We start from the raw sequence: 9,004 nt of genomic DNA, 5'->3' as shown, positions 1-9,004 counted from the left end.
GAACAGCGATAATAATGTTTAACAATTCATTACGTATTATTTAACACGTGTTACCGCAAAGCTCAACCAAAACACTACTACACTTATTACCTATATTATGACGGAGTTTAAAATCTACGTCATAAAATATTTAATAGGTAAGTATAGTGATTGTAAAATCAATACATTCTCTTGTTAGCTTGAACAAATTTACGTTATGTTCATTGACGAAGATGATTTCAAGTACAAATACGAAATTCACACCTTTGAATTTCACACGTGTTTACAATTTATACAATCTAAAATATATTTCCTGTGTTTTGTTTGTTCCTGCTTAGCATTTACATGTCCATTTATTGTATTTATATTGATTGAAGATAAAAATTATTAGAAAATATAATTTTTATCTTCAATTTTTATTTTTTAAAATGTGGATTTTCTTATAAATAATCTTATAAATAAAATATTTAGAAGATACAATCCACATTTTAAAAAAATTAAGTAACATTTTTATAATTTTTAAAAAATTTTTGAATAAATTTGGTTTTATTATAGGCCTATATATATTTATGTACTGTACAGTAGGATCTTTTTCGATTTTAAAATTAAATTAGGTCACAGTAAATAGAGAAACCTGTTGAAATTTTCGATTCTAAGCCTATGATAGCTTTGTCATACTTATTCATCAAAAATTATAATTAATTTGCCTCTAAATCTGCTTATGATTTTACATTTTAATAACAAGATAAAGTTGACAATATTGTTATTAAGAGTTTTATATGATGTCTAGTTTTAGTAGTGATATTTTTTCTATTGAAAATGAATTTAATATTTTAATAATGAAGAATATGAATATTAAACATTTATATTATTTAACCACACTGTTTACTATTAACTTCCAAAAACTCTAAACCCTTTAATTCAAATAAAAGTTAATTCTAAAAATTTATGTGACAAAAATATAGCGGTTTAAAGCATGATTTTCAGTCTACAATAAAATTAAATGTAAGATATAGATATATATAGAAATAATTTTATGATCCAGATCTTAGAACGGTGTTTAAAAATCAACAAAATTACACTACCTATAGAAACATTATTCAACCTGTTCGTGCATGACTACAGTCACGTGTACTGTACTGTACTGTACTGTACATTTTCATTCTCCGTTAAAATTGTTTTGTTTATATCACATGTTATATACGTTATGCGTTTTAAGATGTGATACTTATTTCATAGTTTTTCGTATTTTTTACACGAAGAAAGTTTATAACTTTAGCATCGATGCACAGTAATTAAATTAATTAATTTATTTATTATCTCCAGTTAAGTTAGCTAATGTTAGTTTTTAAAATGAAGACAAAAAACGCCCATATATTGAATAAATCAAATGTTTATATTCTTATGTATTTTAATAAGTATATCAAAAATCTACTAAAGAATCATATAAGCTATGCTAAATATTTTATTTTTTAGTGGTAGTGTAGAAAATATTTCGTTAATTTTCATAAAAATTTTTATTGTATGTTTTTATATTTTTTTTATTTTATTTTTCAAAAGACACTGTGGCCAGGTTGGCCTTTTACAAGCATCTTAACAGTTAATCAAAACAAACAAACAAACAAACAAAATTAGTTCATTTTAAGTAGTTAAAAATCATATTTTGCAAATTTTGCATTATAATTNTGGAGAATATTTTGAAAATCGCGATTAAAAATATAGATTTTGTAAAGATGATTACTGTATTTTGCATTTATTTAGTGAATGTAATTTGCTGAATACGATTTACCAAATAAAACTTTTTAATATCATTAAAAAAAGATAATAATTACGTGGTCTTCAAATAAAATTACATAATTATTACTGAATTCAATTAAAGCTTCTTCATTCTAGTTTTATCTTAAGTTCTGAACTTTTAAAATAAATTATGAGTTTATCTGATTATTTAAACGTATCGAACGGAATGGATTCAGTATTGATTAAATTGATAATAATAAAAGAAAATCAAATTTTTACAGAAATTAAGCAATTATGATAGTGTCAAACAATATACGTCTACAGGATTTTAGAATAAACTTTTGCGATGTAAATAGTAACTCTTTTTTAAAAATCTGAACCTTACTAGAAATTGAAATCGATTTTTAAATTTTACAAAAATTGTTAGAAACTAAAGCTTTACTAATAAAATACGTTTAAAGAGACAATGTTAATTTTAATTTATAAATTTATAGAAAATTAATAAACATACTATGATGATAAACAGTATATAGTAATTTTTATTATTTAACATTATCCAATTTGTATTTCGATTCTATGAATAGTTACATAAGTAGGCTATGTAATTTTTCTATAAGAAAATTATATAAAACTATTCAGAAATTATTTTATAATAAGATATTTATTGATGATAATATTTCTCATCTGACAATTATTAAGCCTGAATTGATTTATGAGAAATGAATACTTATATATTAATGGAATATTCACGATTATTTTATATTAAGTAAGTAATGGTGGAATCGAAATGAAAATTGGGTGATGATAAGTAATAAAATAATAAAAATGTTTTTTCTCCGAGATAAATTTATAAATTAAAATTAACAACAATTAACGCTATTTATTTAAAATGTTATAATATTAGTAAAGCTTTAATTTTATAATTATTGAGAAAATTAAAAATGGACATTGATTTTAAAAATTAAAATTTACAATACAAAAAGTTTATTCTAAAACCCTATAGACTTATATTGAATATCGTTATTATCACTGTTACATAATTTCTATTTAAAAAAGCTATTTTGATATAATCAGTCTATCAACATTAATTGTTTTAATTTCCATAAAATGAATGTTAAACTTTGTTTATCTGATTTTTTATTTTAAAAGTTTTTGTTGATAACGCGTATATATACTGTATATATATTTACAGCAGTATATTTTATAGACACTGCCTACAATTATAATGTTAACTGGCGTGTAGTTTATTTCGGAAATAAAAAATTAAATTATTCATTTTGTTTTATTTTATAGGCTTTTGTAATATTCAAAGAATATTTAATATATAAATTAAATCTTAAATCACTAAAAGTTTTATTTCAAACTTATTTATAAGATTTATTTTTCTTGTACCGAATGCATTTCTCTATTTTTTAATTCGAACGTTTATTTCACACGTGACTTACAATTTTTTATCATTGTGTATTAACGTTTAAATTTAAAAAATGAACTTACTACGATAAATTTAAAAACTATCAGTTTTAAATTCGCTAGTTGTAGATTTATACAACTACAATAATTATTTTGTTGCGCAATATTACAAAAAGAAACAAAATAGGGAGATTTCTTACGAACAAAAAATATAATAAATACTTTAGTTTCAATATATTAATAACGAGAATACCTATTAGCAATGAATGCTTTAATACTTATCTTAGAAGTGATAATAAAATTATACAAGTTACATGAAAAAAATTATATTTATTTGCTTGCGATACGTATAACAAAACGAAAATGAGTGAAGTATAACTAAAGTAATCATAAACGTTTTTTTAGAAAAATGAATGGTTTTTCCTGAACCGAAGTAGCCGAACAATAAATAATTGACGCCTATATGGCTGGTCACCAGCAGCGATAGACGCAAATACGATAAAAACGCATTCTCTCTTCGAAAGTCAGCCATATAGAATAATAATAATAGGCGAAATATTATTATAATACACATTAACTACACATTAATTTATAAAAAAGTAATTTATTTATTTAATGTAATGTCTGCATCAGTTGAAAAACAATGCTATTAGCCTTATTTGATCTCATACATCTTTGGATTAGTTATTTCGTGATAGTTTCTAAGCCAACAAATCCTATCTAGATTTATATGCTTAAAAACGCAATTATATCACTACTCCTTCCTTTTATATGAATCTTGATAAATACAAGTAGAGATCTTGATTGACGATAAAAGAGGCAAATTTAAATTAAACGAAATTTGCAAAATGTAGACAAATCTTGTGATTAATAATGTATGATATTAACAGTAAAAATTTCCACGAAGATTAGGTGCAGATCAAATTGACACGACGATCGTATCTGCGAAAAAAAAAAGTGGAGATTGATAGCTATACCACTTTATATCGTTACCTATTTTTATTTCGCTATCAATCTTCAATTAAAATTTATGATTTTAATTTTAAATGTTTTAAAAAATCACCGATGTTAGTAGACATTAAAAAAAATGTTTAAACTCTGTAAGCTCTTTGGTTTATTGCTTATAAAAGTATAAATCAGGGGTGTCCAACCCGCGGCCCAAGGCAAGTTCCAATGCGGCCCAATAAACGTGTAAACAAAACCGGCAAATGTTTNCGATTTTAACCAGTTCTATAGTAAGGTAACATTCCAATAGACAATATGCAAAGCTTTTTTTTTCAGTTTACAGCAGTATTTATTACACAAAATTTAAGTAAAGCTTAACATGCCGACTTGTCCCGGTCTCCCCTAATTGTTACATCATCTCTGATAAAATTTTAATACAGGAAAATTTTGACCCAAATATTAAAATAAGTTTTTATTCATCTTATAAATTTTAATTGAATTAAATGAAGGAATATTAAATAACATTTTATTAACTATTGCCTATTATTAGATATACCGTGCGTATAAAATAAAGTTTTCGATTTAAAAAATTTTCAATATTTTTTAATACTTTCCTATAATACAAGAAAAAACTTCAGACATTACTCAATTTCATAAAACAAGTTTAGAACTTCATGAATCAAAAAACACTTCCGGCTCCGGGCTAACTTCTGTTTTTACAGTGACCTTGTAGAATTATAGTTTCTTGTTGTTGAGATAGCTAGGAATGAGCCTAGATGTGCATATGATAATCTCTGGCTAAATGCCAATTTGACGTCTAGTTGTTTCAAACAGACACATTTTAAATGTTTTATCTGTTTCATCTTAAAATGCTGTGTATATTGACAATTATATAAGGTTTTTTTTTTATTTATTGGATTATTCTAGAAACTTAGTATTAGCCGGAATGTGGAACTAGTACAATACGAAGAAAATGATGCAATACTTTATAACGATTTCAACTACTAACTACGATCGATAATTGAAAACACTCAATGAAAGATTTGTATATTTTGAAATTAAGATATTTTGCTACAATAGAGATAAGATTGTAATGATTTTGAATAGTCATTTGAAAAGTAAATCGAAAACTAAAAGTTTTATTAATATTTAGTTATTAGAATGCTTACGTATAATTTATTTAATTCATATAAATAATATTTATTAAGTTTCTTCCAATATTTCTAGTTAGATTTTTTTTAATATTTTAAAACATTTTACAGTATTTTAATATAGATTAATGAATATTTTGGCATTTAAAACAAACTTATAAAAAATATTACATAACAAAAAAAAAAGATTTTAATAAGTACTTTGCAGATTAGTTATTTAATTTTTTGCTCAACAGAGATTTTGTGCCAACTTAATATGTCAGCTACGAAAATCTAAAGCTACTGATGACTCATACTGGCAAACGCAACTTCCCACGTGCTTACACTTCCAAAGACAATTTTTTAAAATCAGGTTTTTCAAAACGGACATTTAATAAAATAATAGTAACCATTTAATAGAACAGTTTGATTCATATTTTGTTTTTGCGCTTCCGGCTAGCTCCGTGATGAAATCATCGAAGAAAGGGTACTGTACTTGTTGCTTGTTTATTTATGAAACGACTTTGAACTTTAATCAGTTCTCGTTTGCTCAATGTTCTGGATTTATTTCATTTCATAGAGTTGTAATATAAAAACTTCATTCCTATTAAAATAATATTCATTTTTTTAAAAAAAAACAGGAAATAAAAATATTCAGATTAAAAAAATAAAGAATAAAATTATTATACTAAACAAGTGAATAGTAATTTTCAAAGCTAAAAAAAAGGAAACAATTTATAAGCGCATTAATTAATTCTATTTTAAATTGCGGTAATACAGTAAACGAGGAAAAAAAATTAGAAATAAGAAGACCCAAAAAGTTTTTACATCCCTCGAAGGATGTAAATCAATGGTCGAAGATCGTTCTTAGGGCCTGGAAATATCCAATAAAGCTACGCCCAATGAAATGAACTCTTTTTGATACGCGGGAATTAGAAGTGAATTTAAATATTCGTGTCAAAGAGAAAACTGTGCTACTGGATTATAAGAATTTAACAATATATTACGTTAATCTACGTTTTAATTGAATGTTAATTCATAATCACTATCATAATAATAATTACTATAATAGTAATATTATAATTACTATAATAGTAATTATTATTAAACAATTCTTAATTTTAATTTATTTTAAATTTGTAATTTATTACAAAAATGTGCTAATATAAATCTTGGCAATATATAATAAATCTAAGTTACGATTAGTACATACAATTTAAAAGTACGGATTAATTATTTTTTACCATATTTAAAAATTATAAATGATACAATTTCATATATAACGAAGCGAAGATTTATTGACAGAAATCTATTGAGAAATTTGCATTGATGTGACTTTAGTTAAGGTCCGTATTTCTAAAATATTACGTGTTCTAAAATATTTGTTGCCTGTGGAATATGATAACCGTAGTAATTTAAATAATTGAAAAGAAATAGAAATTATATTTTTAAAGCTGTTAAGAAATGCAAAATAAACTGTTTATTAGCTTAATCCAGAATGAATTTATAGCAATAAATATAATTTTATTTTTGGTACACTTATTTTATAGTTTTAATATTTTCCTCGTAAGTAATGTTTATTTAATCAAATGTTATTTTCTTTATATTCGTAGCTGTCAAAATCAAATGTCATTTGATTCTGTCAACTAATCTTATGCTTTTATAACAAATGTCAGTTATTGTACTCTATTTTTATTATCAGTAAAATAAAATACTTATTTATTGTTTGATAATTCAAGTATGTAAGTAATATTATCCTATCAATTTACTAATTTAATGTTTGTAAAGCTAGCAGTTCTCGTTTGCTCAATGTTCTGTAAAGCTAACCAAAATATTAATAAAACATGAATTTTAACAATGTGTAGAGAAAGTACTTAAAATATTTAGGACAACACATTTCCCAATATATGAATAAACGCGTAAATTATCATCAGTTCTATAGAGTTTATGAAAATGGGATCCCGAATCATGGAATAAATATTTCCTTTCCTATAAATCCAAGGTTAATGTATTATAATGAATCCGAACCTTCTCCACTGTATCCTTTATTGTAAAGGCCAATGCACACTGGCGACAAAATTAAGATAGTAATGAACGTCAACGACAGATTCATCCAATCCTCTCTGACGATTGTTAAGGTCAAAAAGTTTAACAATCGTCAGATTTTGATAACCAATTGATGAAATCAGTTATTGATATGTTAGTTGTTTTAATTTCGCTGCCAGTGTGCATCAATGGAAAAAGTTTGCCTTCATTACATAATGAAATGAACTGACTGTATAGTACGTTCTTTTACCATAGTAATTATACAATTGAAAAATATTTAAATGATTTAACGTTTATAATATTATGAAGCTGTCAATACAATTTAAGTTGAGAAACATTGTAATGGACAATGCTTAAATAAACTAAAATGGTTAAAGTTGAAATATTATTAACTTTCAGTGGTCAATTTTCATACTAAAAGAACTAATTTCATTTAAACATATTACGATGTTTACTCAAGTTAGGAACGATTCAGCCCACCAATGGCTTGATGGATAAAATCATTAAATACCCGTCTTTGGTCATGGGATCGTGCCTCTAGTCACCTGGAGTTTTTCGTTTTTTTTTTTTTTTCTTTTTTCTTATGTTTGTAACACCTAAATAGGGTCCATATTCTCATAAAAAGTCTTCCTGGAGGGATCTCTTCTCGGCAGATCGCCTATATGCTGTATTACCACATATAAACAAAACAAACGAACGATTCACTTTATGAACAGTGGGCTCGTCCGTAAAGCGAGACCTTACTATGCATTAAATAAATTAACAGTCAATTAGAATGAATTTTATTTTATGTATTGAAATCACTCATAAAAATCCTGAATTAATATTTTAGAAATATTTTCATTATAATACTGATTAATGAAAGAGAGTCAGCATAATCGAAAAATTTATTTGAATGTAATAGACTTTTGGAAATGTATAAAATAGATAGATTAATAATTAGTTAAAGCTCTTCTGATAGTTAAAAACTATTTTTTATAGTTATAAATTTTTAAACCTTTTTCCTAATGTATCTTAAATTATTATTTTTATATATCGATTTAAATTGTAATAATAATTAATATGCTTTTAAACATTTGTCTGTAATATTTATATCAAGAATATAATAAAATCCACTAAATTTAATAACTTCTGCTTCATAAGAAAGATATAAGATATTGTCACTTTTTCAATAATATTTAGAGAGATCTCTAAAACTCTCAACATCTTCAAGATTGAAGACGTTGAGAGGTAAATGCATATACTCTATATTAATAGTAAAGAAAAACTTATTCACGAATGGTTTGTTTTTAAAATACTGTATTGAAAATGAGTAATCTAAAATGAATTATTTTAAATTTATAAGCAAAAATNTATACGTTATATGTATATAATATGTATATAATATATAATATAGGATATTATTTAATTTTTAAAACTTTATTTATATACGGGAAAAAGTTTTAAATATTTGTATAATATTTCAACAACTGAAAAATATAAATGTTAATTTATATTAATACAAAGGCCTGTAATGTAAAAGAGTAAAACAAAAAAAAACAAGTAAAAATTTGAAGAAATTATAACTAAACTTGTAAGATGAAAATAATAAAGATCTTAGAAGAAAATCGGCAAAAATTAAAAATTATTGAAAAGGTAATCGTTTGTATTAAAAATGCTCATAGAAAAATTAAATTTAATATATCTCAATCTAAATACTTTTATGTAATGTAAATTTTTGATTGATCTTATTATTGTCCATCAGTTATTGTGTGATA

The sequence above is a fragment of the Centruroides sculpturatus genome, unplaced genomic scaffold (genome assembly GCF_000671375.1).
Source record: "Centruroides sculpturatus isolate CEXI.00-Female unplaced genomic scaffold, Cexi_2.0 scaffold998, whole genome shotgun sequence".
NCBI lineage: Eukaryota > Metazoa > Arthropoda > Arachnida > Scorpiones > Buthidae > Centruroides > Centruroides sculpturatus.
The sequence above is the reverse complement of the archived record's forward strand: the minus strand, read 5'-3'. Positions refer to the sequence as shown.